Genomic DNA, 23,955 nt, shown 5'->3' with positions numbered 1-23,955 from the left:
CTCTTCTTTGTTGCTATTGTTGGTTTAAAAACAAATCGAATAGCCCAGTTTCTCTTGCCCTGCTGTTCTTCAATCCTCCAAAGCATTGAATACTAAGATAAGTAAATCCTTGTCTGGGGCAAGCAGGAAGGAAAAGAAAGAGCCCTTATTAGACTGACATGCCTGTCACTTGGGGTATAATCTTTTGCCTTTAGGAAATGGGAAAATCTATTATTATTTGAGACGATCTCTTCTAACAGCTGACAAAGCTCTAGAACCAAATTCATTCTTCGCCCTACAATTAGGATATTTATCAATCTTCATTCCACATTCATTCAGTGTTTACTAAGAACATGCATAAATGGATGACAACCTTTTCTCAAAAAAGGAATCAACAATCTGGAAAGGCTGGATGACATGGATATAGATAAGAAAAATGGGAATAGTATTAGACCACAGGGGTTCTTAACCTGAGGTCTGCATCTTGTTTTTTAAATATATTTTGATAACTCTGTGTCAATATGATTTCAACATCGTTTTGATAACTTCATTTCAAAATAGTAAAATAATTTAAGTCCTCTTTTCCCTTGAGAATGGGTGATTTTATTTGTGTCCTCTTTCTTGCTTGCCTTTGTGATCCTGAGTATTTTTTCTTATGTATTGAAAGACGTAATTCTGAGAAGGAAAGCTTCAACAAGCTGCCATAGATGTCCACAACACAAAAATGGTTAGGGATCTCTGTAAGAAATCAGAGAGGTCCAGTTTTGTAGTCAGAGGACATGCATTCAAATTTTAGCTCTACTACTTATGAGCTCTTCACTTTTTTATTTGTTTCTTTCTTTTTGTTTGTTTCTCTTTCTTTTTCTTCCTTTCTTTCTTAAAACCTTTAAACATGAGTTCCAAGTTAAAAAGAGAGGTGAGGGCTAGACAATTGGGGTGTGACTTGCCCAAGGTCACATTGCTAGGAAGTGTCTAAGGCTAGATTTGAACTAGATCCTCCTGACTCCAGACTTGGTACCTTATCCACTAAACCACCTAGCTGCCCCTAAACTCTTTACTTTTACCATTAAAAGTGAAATTTCTTTTATAAGATTAGAAGGTTGGATCAATATGATCCATTCCAGTTCTAATATTCTTTCATTATTTCTTACTTATTGCTTCTTTTTTCTTAGAAAAATGGCTATGCTGGGTTCAAAAGCAATCTATCCACAAATGATATTTCACCTCATTGTGTGAGCTACAATAAATTTAGAGGTATTCACATAGTTGTATTTGAAGAGCTATACAACTCCTTAATTTACTTCTGTGTCATATTTGTGGACAAACACTTTGTGTCCCAACTCTTCCCACTTCTTTGGTTAAGGTCTTCTGGGCATCTCATCTGTGCCAGAGGTTTGAATAGGGAAGAAGTAGGGGATAATCCACACCTTCTTTACCTAGCTCTGGCCAGCACAAAGATGTTCCACAATGAAATCACAGAATAAAAGGACTAACTTTTGGGGCAGCTGGGTTGGCTCAGTGGATTGAGAACCAGACCCAGAGATAAGAGGTCCCAGGTTCAAATCTGGCCTCAGACACTTCTTTGCTGTGTGACCCTGGGCAAGTTACTTTACCCTCATTGCCTAACACTTACTGCACATCTGCCTTGAAACCAATATTTAATATTGATTCTAAGACTGAAGGTAAGAGTTTTTAGGGGGGAAAAAAAGGACCAGCTTTCCACTGTCCAGTGAAATAGAGTAGACCAACTGATTTCATGAGAACTGTACTGAAGGAGGCGGCTTTATATTTTCTTAGTCAAAGTCTATCTCCCCTCATTTAATCAATAGATATATATATATATATTAAGCACCTACTATGTACTAGGCACTGTGCTAAGCACTAACTTAAGAAGGACCTCAGGATCACCACCTAAGGACCAGAGGGGATCTTAAGGTCATGTAGTCCAAAGACATCAATTTGCTGATGAGGAAACTTGAGTCCTAAATGAAAAATTATTTGTCCCTCAGTAATACACAACAGAGCCAAGGCTTGAATTCAGGCCCCTTGATTCCAATCTCCTGCTTCCCATTCCCTTTCCCCATATTATGATGAGTCCTTTATGGCAAAGTATCCACCATAGATCAGTATGTTTTGCCTCAATACAAGGAGGAGGAACTGAAGAACCGGTGCTTCTTTTTTTTAAACCCTTACCTTCTGTCTTAGAATCAATTCTGCATATTGGTTCAAGGCAGAAGAGCAGTAAAGGGCTAGGTAATGAGGGTTAAGTGACTTGCCCAGAGTTTCACAGCTTGAGAGTGTCTGAATCCAAATTTGAACCCAGGACCTCCTCTCTCTAGGCCTGGTTCTGAATCTATTGAACCACCTAGCTGCCCCCTGCCCATTCCACTTTAAAAGAGTTCTAACCAGGTAGCTATGAAACAGTAGAAAGAGTATGGAGCCTGGAGTTAGGAAGACTTGAGTTCAAATCTGTCCTTAGACACTTAATAGCTGTATGACCCTGGACAAGTCACTTAACCCTCTTTACCTCAGTTTCCTCATCTGTAAAATGAGCTGGAGAAGAGAGTTATAGGAAGAATATGTTTATGTACTTCAGTACACTTTGGGGCACTTCTTACTTCTCTTGCTCTTAGAACAACTGTATCAGACACTCCCTCTGGTGTAGTCAACAATTCCTCTTACAAGCACATTGACTCACAAGGCTCAAAACAGGAATAGATTTAAAAGATAAGAAAAAACAGGAGGATTTATAACAGAGCTCACAGAGAATAATTTTCTATCCCATTCCAGTCGTTAGCCTTCCCCCTACTCCAGAGGGCTTATAAAGTCTCAGTCACACAGAATTCCTATCAGAGGCTCCCTTCACTATCTTGTTTCTTTCAACCTTCCTCATCTCCCAGATGGTGGTTGTTGGGGCCCCTTTAGCAATTCTTCAGTATGCCTCTTTCATGCCCCATTAACAATTTTTCAGTATTCTTCCTATAACTCTCAGGACTACCTAACAGATAGTATTAGACATTTTGGAAGGGTCCTGTTCTACCAGTCTTGATAACAACTGCTTCTTGGCAAATAGTTCTTTATTTTTCACTGACTTTTCCCAATTGACCCATTTCATTTGGCTGCTTACCAAAGAAAAGGAGAATAGAATAAATGTTGATATTGAGAAGTTTTGAGAAAAGGAGGAGGGATTTGAGGGAACTTAAGGTCTCAAGTTAGGTTTTTTTTTTCAGATATGGAACATATTTATTTCTAACACACAAAAGAAATATATAATACAAAAGGTTCCTACAAGCTAGCATCGACCATACTTAAGCAATTAATAACTTTTAACTAGAAATTGTTGTTATAACCTGCTTGGAAGCTGACTCAACACCAGAATGGAAAGGAGTTTCTGTTGTCTATTTCCAATATATATATGGGAGCCAATTTTGCCATATAATGTCCTGGAATATGCTTTTCAGAGTTTTTGCTTCTTTGCCCATCTGGAAAATGGACAATTCCTAGGTTACCTCACTAAATTCAGTCTTCTAATTCTAGTGCTTTGGTTTGTAGAAATCTGAGTTTCTCTTCATTTAATAACCAGGAAGGCAAAGCACCTTAGTTCATGCCACAAGATAATCAATGGAAAAACTGGAGATGTTTTGGAGAAAAGGAAACATAGGAGAAGGGCAATCATGTGGAATAGATAAAAATGTGTTCTTTATGGCCCTGGATATAGTACTAGGTACACTGGGTAGAAGTTGTAAAGATGAAAAGTTTGGTTTGATTCAAGAAGTTTTCTAAAAATTATTTTATTTTATTTTATTTTATTTTATTATTCCCTTCTTATTTTCTTTACAGTCTTTTTAAACTAACCCCCCATCCTCTCCCTCCCTTGTACTGCTTCCCTCCCTACCAATTCATTTGTTACCCTTCTACTCCCCTATAGGACGCAAATCAATCCTCTGCCCCAATGGATTGGATTGTTCTTCCCTCTTTGGGTCAGTTTCAGTGCAAGTAAGAGTTGAGTATTTCCTGTCTCCAACCTCTTTACTCTTCCAGTGTATTGATGTTCTCCCCTCTCCCCCACCATGCAGTTCTTTGTGACATATAAATTTACCCTCTTTTGTTTCTTTTCCCATTTCTTTTAGTATTAACCTGATTTTTTATCTCTAGTTGTATATATATATATATGTATATATATATATATATATGTACACACACATATAAATATGTATTTATGTATACATATATCTATATACATATATTTGTCTTGGTATTTCATCCTATACAATTTGTCACTGTTCCCTCTAAGTATAATTCTTCTAGCTGCTCAAGTGATAATAACAGTTTTTGAGAGTTACCAATGGCCTCTTTTCTTATAGGGATACATATCATTTTAACTTATTAGGTCTCTTAAAAAATGTTTTTGTTTTTCTTTTTCCCCTCTTTCTTAATTACCTTTTGATGATTCTCTTGAGTTCTGTGCTTGGGCATCAAATTTTCTGTTCATGTCTGGTCTTTTCTTTATAAATTATTGGAATTCTTCTATTTTGTTGAATGACCATACTTTCCCCTGTAAGAATATAGTCAGTTTTGCTGGGTAGTTGATTCTTGGTTGTAGACCTAGTTCCCTTGCTTTCTGGAATATCATATCCCATGCTTTTCAGTCCTTCAGTAAAGATGCAGCCAGATCCTGTGTTATCCTCACTGTGGTTCCATGGTATCTGAATGACTTCTTAGCAGCTTATAATATTTTTTCCTTGGTCTGATAGTTCTTGAATTTGGCTATAACATTCCTGGGTGTTGTCAGTTGGGGATTAAGTACAGGAGGTAATCTGTGGATTCTTTCAGTCTCCACTTTTCCCTCTTGTTCTAGAATATCAGGGCAGTTTTCTTGGATAATTTCCTGTAGTATGATGTCCAGGCTTTTCCTTTTGTCATGGTCTTCTGGTAGGCCAATGATTCTTAAATTGTCTTTCCTGGAATGACTTTCTAAATCTTCTGTTTTGTGAATGAGATGAGCATTACCCATTTTTCCTGCTGGTGACTGGAAATCTTTCCCCACAACACTTCCCAATTGAAGGGATTTTTTGAAGAGAAACCTGAGCAGACTTTACCTCAGCTCCTGTTGCCCAGGGGTGAGTCAACCTGACTTTCTCTCAGAAGGCTCAGGCTGCCAAGGCCTGAGTTCCCCCCAAACTTGAGGAGGGAGGAAAAGGGTTTAGATAAAGATAGGAACCCCCTTTTCCCACATTCCTTTTCCCATTGTTCCCTGCCCATTATTCCATTTGTATTACCTGATTGAGTTAACATTAAAAGTTTTCTGTTCCCCAAAATGAGTGTGAGTGAATGGATCAAGGGGAGACCTTTTGGTCTAGAGTAGTGGAGGGGGACAAGAGTGACAAGAGTGAATTGGAGAGAGCAGCTTTAGCTAAAGAGGGAAGGCAGAAGGGAGAAAATCTTCAAACCCCCTCTCCTCTCTTAGAGTTACAAGTTAGAGAGTTACAAGTGTTATTATGGTTCAGAGGAGATTACTTTCAGCTATAAGAATGATGAAAGTCTAGCACTTCCTAGCTCTTATCACACTTTTGTCTTGGAACCAATACACAATATTGATTCTAGGATGGAAGGTAAGGTTTACCATCTAATAGGGTATGGGACATATATACATAATTATGACAAAAGGCAAAAGTTCTAAGGAATATTGAGAAAGATATGATGATGTATGTCTTTTTAGAATAGAGATTAGTCTTCCCTTTCTAGTACCTTGCAAACATCAGTGGGCTATCATGTTCTATCTCACCACCCAACTTCACAATTGGTGGCTCAACTAGGCTATATATTTTCATATCTTTATTTTGTCCTATGAAACAAATTAGTCTATTCCTCTTTGTGATTTTTGCTTCTGATCTTAAATAGAAGTTTTCTCTACACTGGGGGTTCTTAACTTTCAGAATTAATTTTTTAGAATATTTCAATAACTGTATTTCAACATAATTCATCTCCTTTGTAACTTTGTGTCTTTTTAAAAAACTTATTCTGAATGGGAATCCATAATCTTTACCAGACCACCAAAGGGGACCATGACTTTAAAAATGTGGAGGATGTCTTTTCCATATTAATGTTGGTCAACCTATGGCAATTGATGCCACTCATTGACATCTGAAACACATAAACTTCCCAAATGTTCACTTTTTTCCTTCTTTCTCTTCTCCTTTTCATCTCTTCCTCTTTGACTTTATTCCCATTATCTTCAATCTTTGCTCTCTCCTTTTTCTCCAAGTTCTTGTCAATAACTTTGGCCTTGTGGCAATGGAAATTACAAACCTTGTTTAAAACTACTGGGGTACTCAGAGACGAAGGACTTACTGGTCACCAATGTGACAAGGAAATCACTTTAAAAGACTGATATATATTAATTTAAGGTCACCAAGGAATTCAGCTATGTAATTCCTAAATGAAAACTCAAGTCAGCAGTCAACCTTTTATGGAGTTTAATTACAAACAGGAGGAAGAAAGGTATTGAGAGAGAGAGAGAGAGAGAGAGAGAGAGAGAGAGAGAGAGAGAGAGAGAGAGAGAGAGAGAGAGAAGGGAATAGGGCTTAAATACCCCCTCTGTTTAGGCTGGGCCCAAAGGCCCAAGCCCTTAGATAGCTGAGGCAAAGAAAAGAGACCAGTCCCTATCACTCACATGACCAAAATGGAGAAACAGTCTCAGGGGCCTCCACCTCCAGCCTCCTTCAGAGCAAGCTTCTCAGAGCACAACCTCTCCGAGCAAAACCTCTCAAACCTCTTTTAGTCCTCAGACCCCGCTATCTTTAAGGAAACCATCTCAGTTCCCTCCCCTCAGTTCTCACATCTACCAATCACTGTCCTTGTCTCCCCTGTGCCAATGGTGGCTCTAGCTTAACCCAGGACCACCCAGAGGTCTGTGGCTTTGCACATGTCTGTTGAAGGTCATATTCTCAAATAATTAAATCTTGATCCTTTGCTGCAGCCCTTCCTAAATCCTTTTACTCTGAGTAGGGTAGAGATTGTATTTTCCAAGACCTGGTTCTCTCATTCCAAGTATCTCTATTGTATCAATTCTAAAATCAATCATGACTCAAAGAACTTCCTGTTCTATGCTTAAGCATAGGTCAAAGCCCTTTCCACTGTTTAGCAAAAGGTTTCTGTCCTAAAGTAGTCTTAGGTAGGGAGGAGAAGGACCCTCCCTACCTAATGTTGGAAATGGGGAAATTTCCAACATTCATAAGTCTAAGAAATTTTAAGGTTTACACCACTGATCTCCCCTCCTATTATCTTGGAACCCAGCAGAATGTGAGATTCAAGATATAACCTCAAGATTACTTTGTAGGAAGGAGTGAGAAATTGGGTGGATCTGTTCTCTGATGAACTGACCCTCAAATAATATGACCCCAGGCTGCTCTTTGAATGATCTGTCTTTAATAAGTATACGAGTCAGACAGCTAAGAAGATAGCACTCCTGCTAATATATTGACAATTTTTCTATTAAAATTATTACAGTTGTGGACTATTGTGCTAAAAGGAATAATAAGGTGGAGGAGTTCCATGGAGACTGGAACAACCTCCAGGAAGTGATGCAGAGCGAGAGGAGCAGAACCAGGAGAACATTGTACACAGAGACTAATACACTGTGGTATAAGCGAATGTAATGGACGTCTCCATTAATGGCGGTGTAATGTCCCTGAACACTATTCATAAGCAAAGGATAAACTATGGGAGTGAAAACACCGAGGAAAAGCAACTGCCAGAATACAGCGGTTGATGGGACATGACAGAGGAGAGACTCTAAATGAACACTCTAATGCAAATATTATCAACAAAGCAATGGGTTCAAATCAAGAAAACATCTAATGCCCAGTGGATTTACGCGTCGGCTATGGGGTGTGGGGGGGAGGAAAAGAAAATGATCTATGTCTTTAACAAATAATGCTTGGAAATGACCAAATAAAATATATTTAAAAAAAAAATTATTACAGTTATGGATTGTATTTGGGGCTTCCTTTCTCTTCTCTAATTGTTCAGTCATTTCAATCATGTCTGACTCTGAGACCCCATTTGGGATTTTCTTGGCAAAGATATTGGAGTGGTTGACCATTTCCTTCTCAGTTCATTTTCAAATGAAAAAAAAAAAACTGAGGCAAATGGGATTAAGAGACTTGTCCAGAGCCACACAGCTAGTAAAATGTCTGAGTTCAGATTTGAACTCATTAAGATAAATTTTCCTGACTCCAAGTCCAGTATTCTATCCACTTCACACCTGAGTTGTCCTGTTTTGTAGGTAATAATTAGCATTTCTAGGGTGCTTTAAGGTTTGGAAAATGTTTTACATGTTATCTCATTTCATCTTCATTTTAAAGGTGGCTAGGTTATATAGATTGTAATGAGTTTTAACCCAAACAGTGTTAGTTTATAAATACAGTTGGGCAATCAAAACTATCAAGACTCAATACCAATGCAGTCGGATCCATTATATTCATAACAGTTAAGACCAAACAAGAGATAGAGAACATTACAAAATGTAAAATGAACTACTTTGATTACATTAAATCAAAAAGGCTTTGTACAAACAAAACCAATGTAACCAAAATTAGAGAAGTAAAGCAACAAAGTGGGAAAAAATCTTTATAACAAAACTCTCTGACAAAGGTATAATTTCCCAAATATATAAGGAACTAAGACAAATTTACCAAAAAATCAATCCATTCCCCAATTGACAAATGGTCAAGGGATATAAATAGGCAGTTGTCAGATGAAGAAATAAAAAATATCAATAGTCACATGAAAAAGTGTTCCAAATACCTTCTGAATAGATAAATGCAAATTAAAACAACTCTGAGGTACCACCTCATACCTAGCAGACTGGCCAATATGGCAGCAAAGGAAAGCAATGAATGTTGGAGGAGATGTGGCAAAATTGGGACATTAATACACTGCTGGAGGAGTTATGAATTGGTTCAACCATTCTGGAGGGCAATTTGGAACTATGCCCAAAGGGCGCTAAAAGACTGTCTGCCCTTTGATCCAGCCATAGCACTGCTGGGCTTGTACCCCAAAGAGATAATAAGGAAAAAGACTTGTACAAGAATATTCATAGCCACACTTTTTGTGCTGGCAAAAACATTGGAAAACGAGGGGTTGTCCCTTGATTGGGGAATGACTGAGCAAATTGTGGTATATGTTGGTGATGGAATACTACTGTGCTGAAAGGAATAATGAACTGGAGGAATTCCGTGTGAATTGGAACGACCTCCAGGGAATTGATGAAGAGAGAAAAGAGCAGAACCAGGAGAACTTTATACACAGAGACTGATGAACTATGGCACAATCAAATATAATAGACTTTTCTATTAGCAGCAATACAATGATCCAGGACAATCCAGAGGAACTTATGAGAAAGAATGCTATCCACATTCAGAGGAAGGACTGTGGGAGTAGAAATGCAGAAGAAAAACATATGATCAATCATGTGGTTCAGTGGGCATATAGTTGGGATTTTGGTGTTAAAAGATCACTCTATTGCAAATGTGAATAACATGGAAATAGATTGTGAACAATGATACATGTATGACCTAGTGGAACTACTTGTCAGTTCCAGGAGCAGGGAGGGAAGAGGAGAGGGAAAGGACATGAATTATGTAACCATGAAAAATATTCTAAATAAATAATTTAAAAAATAAAATAAATAAAGGTGGGTAGGCAGATAAATGCTATAATAATGCTTATTTTATCTATGTGGAAACTGAGGCTAAGTAACTTGCCCAGAAACACAGGACTGATAAGTATCTAAGGCAGGACATGAAATCAACTCTTATTACTCCAAGTCCAGTGTTCTAGACACTTTATGTTTCCTCTAATCAATCATTTTCTGAGTCTTCTTATTTTCTTTTTTTCTTTTTTTTTGGTCCGTATTGCCCTCATATCTATCCTGATTTCTATGTGTTTCCTCCTGGGACTTCATTGTTTCCCATATTAAATAGGCAACAGGTAACAAGGAATTTTGTCTCTCCCACCTTTCTAATTGTTCAAAAGTCATTAAATTCCATGCGGCTTCCTAACACTCCCTATATATTTGATCCAAAGAGATATCATTTCCTTGTCCCAACTTCCCACCTTTTTACTATTCAATCCTTTTCATTGTATTCAATACTAAAGTGAAAAGAAATCATTTTGGCAAAACTGTTTTTTTTGGGGGGGGTAAGGAATATTAAAGTGAAGTTCTGTAGTATACTGGCAGTATAATGTAGCTAAATACAAATCATGTCTAAACTTGTCTCTTCATATCTCCATTTAATATACTTATTCAAATGCCAATTGCTTTGTCCATATTTTTCTGCCTGTGTTTTCATATTCTAGCCCAATGTAATTCAAAGCTTTACAAATGTCAGAGAGAAAATGAGAGGGAAATAGGAAGGGAAATGGAAAATGAGAAGAGAGGGAAAGGAAAAGAGAGGTGGAGGGTGAGAGACAGAGAGAGAGAGAGAGAGAGAGAGAGACAGAGACAGAGACAGAGACAGAGACAGAGACAGAGACAGACAGAGAGAGAGAGAGACAGAGACAGAGAGAGAGACAGAGAGAGAGAGAGAGAGAGAGAGAGAGAGAGAGAGAGAGAGAGAGAGAGAGAGAGAAAGAAAGAGAAGAGTTTATTCAACATAAGTCCATAGGAGAATGTGCACTGGTCTTAGAGAGTGAACATCTAATTTGGAACCCTCAATCCACTTCTTAGCGCCTGTGATACCTGTACATGTAAACTTTGGGGTTGGGAAACTCAGTTTCATCATCTATAAATTGAAGAAATTGGATTAAGTGACTGTTAAGGTCCCTCCTAGCTTGAAATCCTGAGAGCCTAAATGTTCTTTACTTATAGGCAAGTCAATAGATGTGTCAAAGAGAGTAGTAGCCACATTAATGAATTCCATCAATATCCATAGACCTGAAACCTCCAGCTTCATATCTTTGGGGATTTTAATACAGTTAGTTTCCAATGTGTTAAAATCTCTGAAAAAATCAAAATTGCAAGTGGTGGTAAGGGCTGTAAAGGACATGTAATACAGTAGTTTGAAGCATATTAACATCCATGACTTATATGTAGTAAGTAGTTAAGAGATATTATACATTGTATGTATGACTGTTAGGGTAATAAGAGAGTGACTCAACTTCTGGTTTGCAGGAAAAGAAACAGAAAGAGTGTTGAGTTGAATAAAAAGAAAGTAATCAAGTAGGTGATTTAAAAGGGGCTGGATTAAACTTCATTGTTTAGGTGAAAGTTTGGGTTTGAGGTAGATTTATTTGGGAGAAAAGGCTCCAGGTCCAAATATGGATTCATCTTCTACTTTTATTTTGAAAGATGAGCAGAACCAAGGATAATTAGGGAGGATATAAAAGGAAAATCAGGATTAAAGGAGAATTAAAGGACAGGACCTGAAGAAGCAAATTGAAGAAGGGACCTGGCAAACAAAGCAAAATTTAAAAGTCTAGTAGAATCATGAGAGGTAAAGCAAATTCAGTACTTTGTAATAGTAATAGAGTGGATTGGTGTGTAGAAAAAAATGGCTGAAAATATTGAAGATTGGTGCAAGTCTAAGAGGAAGGTAAGGTTGCTTGGCATTGTTGACACTAAAGACACTAATCATCAAGTTATTAATTGTCTATAAAAGCTTTAACCAGATGCTTGGAGTTGAGGTGTAAGGATCACAAGTAATTAAAGAAAACAAAGGTGGAAATGTCTACCTGGATGAAGAATAGGGGAAACTGCCGTCAAACAATTCTATTACTCCCTAATAGGTTTCCAATGCCATTCTCCACAATAGCTGTTTTAAGTCTTTTCTTCTATACTCAAGCTTTGAAAACTGTTTTCTCTCCCCAACCTTCTCAGCTGAAGATCTCCCCTCATATTTCAACATTTGCTGTGAGCTCAGCCTTCTCTACTCTTCCTCCTTTCATCCACCTCTGAAATCATCCCCTAATTGGTTCATCCTTCATTCTGGTCTTTGATGGTGAGCTAGACCTTCTGCTTGCCAATGTCAGATTTTCTACATGCTCTTGTGACCTCACTTTCTTCAGTAGATTGCCCCCACCATCATCCCCACCTCTTTAATCTTCACTCTCTATGTGCTAGTTGTTCCATTGCCTAAAATTATGCCTAAGTCACCCCCCAAAAAATGCTCCTTCACTGAATCCTACCATGCCTATCAGCTATCTATCATCCTATATCTTTCCTTCCCTGCTCAGCTAAACTCCTTGAAAAAGAGCTTCCTACATTTGGGACCTCCACTTCCTCTCTCCTCTCTCTTCTAAACCCTCAGAAACATAACTTCTGATTACTCCATTCAATTGAAACTGCCTTCTCCAAAATGATCAATGATTTCTTAATTTACAAATCTAATGCATTCTTCAGCACCTTCATCCTTCTTAATTTCTCTATAATATTTGACACTAACCACCTTCTCCTCCAGGAAGTTCTCCTTTTTGAATTTTCATGATTGCTCTTTTTTTTAGTTTCTTATACTAGATCTTCACTCATCAAGTGAGTAAATGTCATCCTTATTAGCTATGAGTGCCCCTCAAGGCTTTCTCCAGGAATCTCTTCCACTTTCATACTATGCTTAAATAATAATAGAATTTTTATTTATTTATAGAGTTTATAGAATGCCTTTTTAAAATGTATTTATTTATATTTATTATATATATATTATATATTTATTTATAGAATGCCTCAAGATTTTCAAAGTGTTTTACAAATCTGACCCCCACAACAAGGGAGGCACTATTATCCCCATTTTATAGATGAGAATACTGAGACAGACTGTGATTAAATTATTTGCTATGGGATAAGAAAGTAATCAGCTATCTGAGGCTGGTTTTGAACTCAAGTCTTATTGACTTCAGGTCTAATGCTCTAGCCACTGAGAAACCTAGATGCTGATTTATATATTAAATCAATTATTTAACAGAATTCAAGCACCACACCCGTAGCTCCACTCAAAGCTAGTTAGTCCAAATCCAGCCTACACATAAACTTCCAAACCATAAGTTATACATTACAATTTGGATATGTAGACTCAAATCTCCTCCTTCTGCTATAGAGAAGAAAAAAGAGTTGGTCAGTCATTGGGTCCCATTTGTCTAAGCATCCTAAGTCCCTGACAGCTTCTTATGCCACTGATTATCCACTCACTGGTAGCTGTCACTGGAAAGAACCTACGAAGCTAGCTTCTGACAGTTTTCCAGTGTGGCTGGCTTGTTGACTGGGTTACCTAGGATGACATTCTCTCCTCACTGCCTACTCATCACTACTAGAGCAGTGAACTGGATTCGAGGGCAAGGCAGGCTTAGACTTGGAGAGACTCCTCAAAAGATTGTCATTCAACTCCTTCCTCTCCTCAAAGTTGTTCATGTCCTGCCCCAAATCAGGTCATTCCCTTGTTATTTGGTTATTTTTTAAATAAAAGCAGGAGAAAGATGTTACCTACTGAGTTGTCTGAAGGACAAAAAAGAGTGTTGTTGTCATCATTGTTATCGTTGTTATGCTTTTTGATATTTATGAGAAAGGATGGTTGGGGTTCCAGGAGCAGATCAAAACTGAATGAGTGAAACCACTCAGTAAATCTACTGAGCCTTTCCTATAGCACTGTTCTTCAGGCAACAATGAGGGAGACAGTAAGTTACAGTGAAGGTGGGATATTCCAAGAGTTAAGCCCTTTACCCCACTCAGGGAAAACCCAGATGTTAACTTTACCAGGCAGCACATTGTAAATACTCAGAGAAAGGGATGCTGAAAATGCCAGGAAGAAGCACTTTGGGAGGCACCACCTTGAACTTGCAAGAGGGCATAGTTCAGTGTGGGACAGAAGACAGACAAGAGAAACATGAGAGCCCTCCTGTCACAGGAGGTTTCAGGTGAATATGGTTGACATTTCCAGACATGGGCTAATATCAGTCCTTGTTCCACAACTGAAGCTTATTTGCCATTTCCTTGTATGAGAGGAAAAGCCATTGAGGGTCCCCCCCCCCTTGTAGTCTCTGTATCCTCAACCAATGTTGGTTTGAAGTGAAATATTCCTTACAGGGTGTCACCCCAGTGGCTGCTATTTCAGTCCTTAGTCGGTTAATTAGTAGTTGGGGGGGGGGAATGGGAATATACTAAGGGGGAAAGGGATAGAAGATACATTAATGTTGACTGGGTTGGCAATTTGCTTTTCTTTCTTCAGATCTCTTTTCTTTATGAGCCTGTAGTCCCACGAATAATAATTTCAGTCCCAGCAGTTGATTAGTACTTCAACCAGGAGTTGGCAAAGGACTATTTGGCCCATGGGCCAAATCTAGTCTCCCACCTGTTTTTGTAGAGGCAAGAATTTTTTAAAACTTTTCATATAGTTTCATTGTGTTTTAAAAATGTAAAAACCATTCTTAGCTTGCAGGGCATACACATCAGGGAGTTTGCTGACCCCTGACTTAAACTATCAGATGTTTAAAGGAGAAGATATTCTTTTAACCAGAAGCAAGTAATTCTAGCCATAAAGATAACAACGATGACAATAACTTGCATTTATATATAGGAAGGGATTCTTGATCTGGGATTTATGTACTTTTTTCCCCCCTTACAGACAAGTCCAAATTTTATTTAAAACTACATTCTAAGTTTAAGGTTATTAATTGAATCACAATGAAAAAATAGAAAAGAGAACATTACAGCAAGTCTTGAATCTGGGGAGGATCCAGTCTCCAAAGACATGTGACTGGCTTGAGCAGAAGTGAGCATTACCTATTCTAAAAGGCAATGGGTCAAAATGGGGAAAACAAATTTATTTAGTCCTATGGAATATATGCATTGGTGGAGGGGTAAGGGAATCTTTAGGCCATTTTAGGCTCAAGTTCTTTCAGGGTCTGAGGGTCCCCAGCCAATTCTTCAGTGTGAGTCACTCAGATAAATGATTATTCTGTTCTTTGGCTGCCATTTTGTTCATTAGATCTGCCTTGGAATAAATAGTCAGTTTAAGGGAAAAGTTTTCCACTTCTATAAAGTCCTCTTCATTAGGCTTTTGACCAGATCTTGCTTTAAACTTGGTTTTTATTTCAATATAATTGGTTCATTTTGTCAATCACTCAATGAGCATTTATTAAGTGTCTTCCCTATATCAGGCACTATGGCACGCACTAGGGATTTAAAAAGGGGGGAAAAAAAGACAATCTCTGACCTCAAAGAGCTTACAATCTAATGGGGGAGATAAGGTGTGAAACAAATATATTCAAAGAAAGATATTGATAGGATAACTAGCCAATCATTGACGGGGGAATGAACAAGAATTAAGAGGGGTAGGAGAAGGCGTCCAGAAGGAAAGATTTTTGTTGGTACTTAGAGGAAGCCAAGGAGCTCAGTACTCAGAGAGAAGGAGAAAGGATCTTCCAATCATGGGACAGCCAAGTAAAAGTCTAAAGTAGAGAGATGAATTATCTTCTGTAAGGAACAGACAGGAAGCCAATGGCATTGAACTGAAGAGTACCTGTCAGGGAATAAGGTGTAAGAAGACTGAAAAGATAGGCAGTGGTAGTTTCTGAAGAACTTTGAATGCCAAAAAGAGCATTTTGTGTTTGATCTTGGAAGCAAGACAAAGTCTCAGGAATATGTTAAGTTTTGCCTTTACATCTTAACTCACTTTACTACACTGGCTTAGACTTGGAGAGACTCCTCATTGAAGCCAATCCCTTCCTCTCCTCAAAGCTATCAATGTCCTGCTGTAAGCCAAGTCCCTTCCTTGCTTTCTGGCTTTTTTTTTTATCCTTCCTCTACATACTAAACTATATATACTATACTATGTAGTTATATATTTTGTACCTTCCTCTATATACTATTCTATATATGATATATTATGTATATGTATATTTTCTATCCTTCCTTTCTATACTATACAATATACTGTATATTTATATATTTTATCCTTTATATATTATACTATATGTAATATACATAATTATATATTTTGTACCTTCCACTATATACTATTCTATATATGATATATTATGTATATGTATATTTTCTATCCTTCCTTTCTATACTATACAATATACTGTATATTTATATATTTTATCCTTTATATATTATACTATATGTAATATACATAATTATATATTTTGTACCTTCCACTATATACTATTCTCTATATTCACTTATTGCTTCGGCTTTATGAACATCATCTCCTTTGAAAAATGATGTTGGAAGGTAGGGAGCTCAGAGATTCTTTTCTCTGTTTTACAGATGAAGACCCTGAAGCTCAGATCATTTTGACCCATCACCTTTTAGAATAGGTAATGCTCCCTTCTGCTCAGGTCAGTCACATGTCTTTGGAGACTGGATCCTCCCCAGATTCAAGACTTGCTGTAATGTTCTCTTTTCTATTTTTTTCATTGTGATTCAATTAATAACCTTAAACTTAGAATGTAGTTTTAAATAAAGTTTGGACTTGTAAGGGGGAAAAAAGTACATAAATCCCAGATCAAGAATCCCTTCCTATATATAAATGCAAGTTATTGTCATCATTGTTATCTTTATGGCTAGAATTACTTGCCTCTGGTTAAAAGAATATCTTCTCCTTTAAACATCTGATAGTTTAAGTCAGGGGTCAGCAAACTCCCTGATGTGTATGCCCTGCATTCTAAGAATGGTTTTTACATTTTTAAAGCACAATGAAACTATATGAAAAGTTTTTTTAAAAATTCTCGCCACTACAAAAACAGGTGGGAGACTAGATTTGGCCCATGGGCCAAATAGTCCTTTGCCAACTCCTGGTTGAAGTACTAATCAACTGCTGGGACTGAAATTATTATTCGTGGGACTACAGGCTCATAAAGAAAAGAGATCTGAAGAAAGAAAAGCAAATTGCCAACCCAGTCAACATTAATGTATCTTCTATCCCTTTCCCACTTAGTATATTCCCATTCCCTCCCCCCCCCCAACTACTAATTAACCAACTAAGGACTGAAATAGCAGCCACTGGGGTGACACCCTGTAAGGAATATTTCACTTCAAACCAACATTGGTTGAGGATACAGAGACTATGGGGGGGGGGCGGGACCCTCAATGGCTTTTCCTCTCATACAAGGAAGTGGCAAATAAGCTTCAGTTGTGGAACAAGGACTGATATTAGCCCATGTCTGGAAATGTCAACCATATTCACCTGAAACCTCCTGTGACAGGAGGGCTCTCATGTTTCTCTTGTCTGTCTTCCATCCCATACTGAACACCAGCATTTGAAAAAAAAACAAAACTCAACTATTGTCTGTTTAACTGTGCCCTCTTGAAAGTTCAAGCTGGGCGCCTCCCAAAGTCCTTCTTTCTGGCATTTCCCTCATCTGTGTCTCTGAGGATTTATGGTGTGCTGCCTGTATTATTACTTTTCCTGCTTTTACCCCCCAATATTTGAGGTCTTATAAGTGACACATTTCCACATTAGGGTGATGAAAACACTGAGAAGCAGGACTTGTTGAGAAGAATGGGCTGTGTGTGTGTGTGTGTGTGTGTGTGTGTGTGTGTGTGTGTGTGTGTGTATGTGTTGGGGGGTTGAGCAATGAAGAATAACTGACTCCCTAGATTATCACACCAACCCACAGAAGGCTTCACACAACATATGGAAAGTTGGAAAAAGAAGGGAAAAGTAGGAGAACTGAAGACTAACCCTGCATGCACACCACCATTTTTTCTTTTCCCCCACCTATTTTCCCCTTTTTCCTTGGGAAGGGCTGAGCACTGAGCTCTCTCTCTCCCTCTCTCTCTCTCTCTCTCTCTCCCTCTCTCTCTCTCTCTCTCCCCTCTGAGGGCTTAGCTTTGCCTTTCTCCTATCCTCCATGGAATCTTGTTTGGGAACTCTGGGTTACCAAGCAGCCATCTGAATGCCCCTACCTTCCCAGCATGGGTGATACCTGATAGCCTCAGGAAGCTTTTAGAAATGTAAGCCACCCACAGTGCTCTCCTGCATTCCCATTGAAATAACAGGCCAACCCTTCCTAACATTCTGGTCACCAAATACCCCTGGGAGTTATAAAGAGCTGCCTGGCTTGGCCCCTGCCTTCCAGGAAAGGTTTCCTCTGACCCTCTGTGGGAACAACAACAACCACCACTGTTGTGTTCTCTGCTTTTCCAAACACTCTACTCTCTATAAAGGATCCCTACGCCCCCAGAGTGGTCAATTAATGGCTTCCTGATTGATGGGCTGCCTTTCCCCCACCTCATTTGCTAAAACACCAAAGCAAAAGCAGGAAACCTAATCAGGTAACACTGAACATTTGGGGGTCACCTGTTGCAAAAGGAAACTTTTTTTTTTTCAAAAACAGTTGGCATGTCACCTTGGAGTCAACAAGAAACTTGTGTTTAAAACCTGCTTTTGACACTGACTAGCTGGGATAACTACGTGTAAGTCCTTTACCTTCTTAATACCTCCATTTCATCATGGGTCAAATGAGATGATTGGACTCAGTAGTCTTCTGTGTTGTGTCCAATGGATGACTAACTTCAATCAGGCTAGAATTTATTAAGCATTTAGGATGTGCTGAGCACTTTGCTCAACCTGGAGGGACACAGGCTTTGCCCTTAAGGAGTTCGACCACCCTGTAATGGAAAACATGCAAAAAAACTCAAGGCTTCCTTCAAGTCTTACCTCAATTTTTTTATTCTTGAAGAGTTCTCTCCCAGTCCTCCACTGGTAGTGTGTTTGATCTGAAAATTCCTTATATTAAAACTAAACAGATCTTGTCTATATGTAGTTGTATGTACATATTTGGGAGAATGGCTCCCCTTGCGTCTGAGTAAGGCTTTAAGACTGCTTCTGAGACAGAGAAGGGAATTCTCCTTTACCAAAGCAGAAAACCCCAAATGGCCAGTTTGTAGACTGAGTTGGGAGCAGACATTCAGATGCATGGCTCCTCCATTGCCCATACTTGGACTCCAAGTCAATTTTCTAGGGTCCATCTTATTATATTATATGCTTCCAGACAACAGCTACTGCCATCTACTGATACAAATTCATCTGGCCAGGAAGGAGAAGCCAGGAAGGGACATTTGAGGTGGGAAAACAATGGGTGCTGGTTCTTAGCAGTTTGGGCCTTTGTACAGAGATCAATAAGGCATGGGCTGATAAGGCAACGAATTCCAAGACAGTTAACTGCCTGCTGACTACCTGTCAAATAAATTTAAGTAAATGGAGTTATATCCATCATGCTTTTCTGACCCCCTTGTCTGAAACCGTTGCGAACCATAACAACCAAATTGAGAACTACCACAGGGCTTGAGGAAACCACGATGAAAAAAACAAGTCATTTGTGGTTTCTTTTCCTACAGTCAAATTAAGGGAAAACAGAATGGTTTCTTGAAATAAATTGTCAAATTTATAGAGTGAAAAAAAAATCTTGGTTTTAATTACAGTCTAGACCGCCTGACTTGGCTACCATCCACCAAGGCACGGTAATTTGTGGAGGCAAAAGGGCAGTTAGATAGTAATGGGGTTGGGGGCAGGGGAGAAGTAGTCACACTACACTTCTCAGCACAGTTTTCTAGGCAAGCCATGAGGGGAGAAAATCTAATGAGGAGAAGGTCATGGAATGAGTTTGTATTTCAAAATCCAGTGATGATGGCAATGGCTGTTAATGCTCCCAAATTCCCTTCTCACTCAAAAGACTGAAGGGAACATCTTTGTTGATCTCATTTAAATAACTGCTAGCCAGAATAGCATTATTCATCAATTATAGCAGGAAAACAGTATAAAATTCTGTTTAAAAACAAGTCTGTTGTGTCCAATTAGGTTTTAAATGGGGGAGGAGGGTTATTCCTATAAGAAATTTGGGTTCACTAGCTATAATAAAATTCTGTTTAAGAACTTTGAGAGCTTTTAAAAATCTCAGTGAACATTGTCACGACTACCCCAAACAATGCAAATATAAAACTTAACAAAATAAAGCTCTGAGAAAAAAATGAATTCAGGTTCAGAAAATATTCAGATAAAGCATTTCTAGAAAATAGGCAACCCAAAAAAGACAGAACAGAGTGGAGAAAAATGGGGTGTTGAGACCCCATCAAAAAGAAATGGCAAAGAGAGGTTGGAAAACTTCTGCACAAGACTAGGAGACCAGGACACTTGTCTTTAAACCAGGGCTTTGGCAGGAATCTGATCATTAGCAATGGAAGTCCACTGAGAGAGCAAGTTCCCCTCTGATAGAAGGGAAACCCCAGAAAGTGGTGGGAGATCCCATTCTGGTCAAAGCCTTGCTCCATAGCTCCTACCTTGTAAATGTTGTGTCAAACAGAGATTTGACTGTACCCGTTACCCATAAGACCCAGCGGCCAATGGAGCTATAGAGAACTGACAATTTCCTATCCCACAAATACAGGGTACAAAGGGAAATTTCTGGTGGCCTCCAGAGAGTGTGCTGTATGCCTTTGTGTCAAGAAATGCCAAATGACATTTTTTGTGCACAGATTTATTTCTCTGCTTGACAAGACTATAAAAGAATCGGAGGAATACGTCTCTCCTTGCTCTGAAATCAATACCATTTATGCATTCTTAAGAATTGGAAGACCACCTGGGTTGAGATCATGGATAACTCCAGTCTGGTGAATTTTTCTTATTGAAAATCAACACTGGAAGGTTTCTTGCTGAAGTTGAAATCTGAGGTAAATCTTTAAAAAGCCAGAGAAATCAGGAGGCAGAGGTGTATTCAGGGCATAAAGCGGGGAGATGAGATGCTGTTCACAAATAGTGTGCTTGGATCCTAGTGTGTGTGGAAGAGACATTTCCGAGAAGAGTAGGAATGTAGTAAGGGGTCAGTCTGTAAAAAAGTTTTAAATGCTAAACAAAGGACTTTATATTTGATCCTGGAGGAAATGGGGAGCCAGGAGCCAGTTCTCTCCTCCATAGCTTTGGTACAGCCCCCTTTGATTCCCACTTGCTCTGTCATTAGAAGTGGAACATCACAGTGTTTCTTGTATCTCTTTGCACTGTGTCCTTAAACATATATTCCACTGGAAGTGATAGACTGCAGGTTCTGCATTGACTGGGGAGAGCCCCAGTTAGAATGAATGTGTTGTAGCCAAGGGTCCCAGAGACCAGGAAGGTCTCACTTGTTTGCCCCCATTATACTCAGTTGAAATTCCACTGAAAAATGGCAAAAAAGAGCACTTCGATGTCTTCAAAGAGCTAACATAAGGTTCAAACCCTTCTCCCATCATTCCGAAAGAGCTTTGGAACTTTGTAGGCAATGGGACAGGTAGAATGAAGGCTGAGAAAATATTTTCTTTTTCCCTTTTTCCCTTTTTTTTTTTGGTATTCTCAGTACTTATACTTGCAGAAGACAACCTACACAACTTAGAGGATTAGGGATTCCTTGAATTTAGCATTAGAAAGATTTGGGTTTAAATCTTGCCTTGGACACAACTTTCTGTGTAACCCTGGTAAAGTAATTGGACCCCTCTGCATCTCAGTTTCCAAATTTATAAGATGAGATAATAATAATGCCTACCACAGAGCATTATTGTGAAGATTGAATGATATCAGCTATGTAAAGTGCTTTCAAACTTTAAAGCATTTTATAGGCTTTATCAGGATTAAAGCAATGCCTGTTGTGTTCATTTGAATTGATATGTCAAAAGTTTGAAGTCAAGAAGATGCCTTGATTTACTTGATTTTTGTTCTTTTTTCTCTCTTTTTCTTAGGTCTAGGTCTCCATGTCAGGCAGGAATCTGCTGAACCCTTTGCTTGGTAAAGAAACTTTGACCTGTTACATTTCTGATTTGGGCCAGTTTGCCCTTCCTGCGGCATTCCCCAGAGCTCACCAAAATGATCTCATACCTAGTGTGTACACCTGATCAGCTTTAAACCTATGATGTCGAACTTCCCCATTGGCAAAGATTATAGGCATCTGCCACTAAATCTCCCCAAATGTCCTAATCTTTTTTTTTGAAAAGAGAAGAGGGTAGAATCTTCTAACTATAGGCTAGTGGGATTGACTTTAATTCCTGGAGTTATTGTAGAATTCATTTAGCACTTTCCTTTCCTTCTCTTCCTCTTCCCCTGTTTTTTCTCCTTCCCCTTCTCTCTCTACTTTGTGATTTCATTCACATCTATATATCTAGCTGTAGTCACTCACCTGAGCTCCAATTTTGCCACAGCAACTGCCTAGTGGGCATGTCAAACTGGGTATCTTATGAACACCTCAAATTCAACATTACTAAAATAGAATTCATCATCTTTTCCCCAAAACTGTTCTTCCAAGTTTTCTGATTGCTTACCAGGGTACCACCATTCTTCCAGTCACCCAGGTTCACAACTTTGGGTTCTTCCTTGAGAGTACACTCATACAATTAGTTACTAAGTTTTGTCATTTCTATAAGCCAAAATATCTCGAGAATGTGACTTTTTCTCTACTCTCTGAGACACTGCCATAGTTCAAGTCCCATGAATCCTAAGAAAGAACTATTGCGATGGACTCTTTAAACAATACCCTTACATTCTGTCTTAGAAGCAATACTGTGTTTTGGTTCCAAGACAGAAGAGCAATAACGACTAAACAATGGGGGTTAAATGACTTGCTCAGGGTCAAACTGGACTCTTAATCGGTTTTCCTGCTTTACATCTCTTCACTACTCCAATCTACTTCCCACAGCTGCCAAAGTGATTTTTTCTCAAAGCATAACTCTAACTACATCACTCCCTTTAGTAACTCTAATGCTTCACATTATTGCTAGGACCAAATATAAGTTCCTCTGTTTGGATGTTAAAGCCCTTCACAATCCGTCCCCAACTTACTTCTCCAGCTTATTACACATTACTCTCCTTCACATTCTCTTCCTTCCAACCAAAATTGCCTTCTTATTCTTTCTCATACAGGGCACTCATTTCCCATCTCCATTCTTTTTCCTTAGCTGTCTCCTATGCTTGGATTGTATTTCCTTCCTAACCTTTACTTCCTATTTCTTTCAAGAACAGTTCAAATATCTCCCTCATAAAAATGTTCAAGATTCTTCTCTGGCTCTCTTGAACTTGCAAGATTATTCCCAAGTCTGGACTCAGTGGTCTAGAAAAAGCTCAATGCAAGTTAACAGTATGGCATTGCAGTGTTGGGCTTTGTTAACAGAATGATAATGTTTAGAAGGAGGGAGATGACAAATATGACATTCTCGATCCAGGTCAGATCACATCTATAGTCTGGTATTCTGGGAACTACATTTTATAAATGACATTGACAAACTGGATCATGTCCAGAGAAGGGCATTGAAACCATGCCATCGACAGAAGGTTGAAGGAACTGGGGATGTTCAGTTTGGACCAGAGATGACTAGGCATTAGAGAGAGAGAGAAAGACATGATAGCTGTCTTCACATATCTGACGAACCTTTGTTTCGCTTGACCCTAGGGAGCAGGACTGGGACTCATGGGTAAAAGTGGCTGAGAAATAGACTTCAGTTTTACATCAAGAAAAAAATTCCTAATAATTAGAGCTTTCTGCAAGCAGAATTGATTTTAGAGAGAGAATTACAACTAATTCTTTCAATTCTCAAGTTTTACTTTCTTGTGAAGACAAGACTATATCTTGTCAGTTCTTTCTCTCTGATTCCATCTGTTTCCTTATGTCCACTTGAAGCTATCACCCTAATTTAAGCCTTTTTAATGCTTTCCTAATTGATGTCTCTGCTCCTGGTATCTTTCTTCTCCAGTTCATCCATACACCTGCCAAAATAATCATTCTAGCCACAAGTATGAGTATACCTGAGCCGTACGATCCATAACTACTCATTTTTTCATCTGGGGCAAGAATAAAGGTAAAAGGAAGGGCAGATAGGGTTGCTGACATGTTGTACAGTTTCTTAAGTTTTCTCTTATCATGTAGTTAGTCAATCAGAAACAGTTACAGAAGGTCACTGTGAATCCCATAGTCTCCCCCAGTTAATTCCATTACATGTCATTATATAACTCTCCAGAAACAAGC

The 23,955-nt window shown here is 38.6% G+C and overlaps 1 long non-coding RNA gene across 1 annotated transcript; it reads right to left on the bottom strand.

Moving 5' to 3' along the window:
• Positions 1–553: 553 nt before the first annotated feature.
• LOC103096773 (uncharacterized) lies at positions 554–23,343 on the bottom strand. Its single transcript, XR_008912081.1, has 3 exons — positions 22,259–23,343; positions 18,405–18,586; positions 554–717 (listed from the first exon to the last, which is right to left on the bottom strand). It is a non-coding gene; the product is annotated as an uncharacterized LOC103096773 (long non-coding RNA).
• Positions 23,344–23,955: the final 612 nt, after the last annotated feature.

The sequence above is a fragment of the Monodelphis domestica genome, chromosome 5, assembly GCF_027887165.1.
Source record: "Monodelphis domestica isolate mMonDom1 chromosome 5, mMonDom1.pri, whole genome shotgun sequence".
Lineage (NCBI taxonomy): Eukaryota > Metazoa > Chordata > Mammalia > Didelphimorphia > Didelphidae > Monodelphis > Monodelphis domestica.
This window is presented reverse-complemented; position numbering and strand designations above follow the sequence as displayed.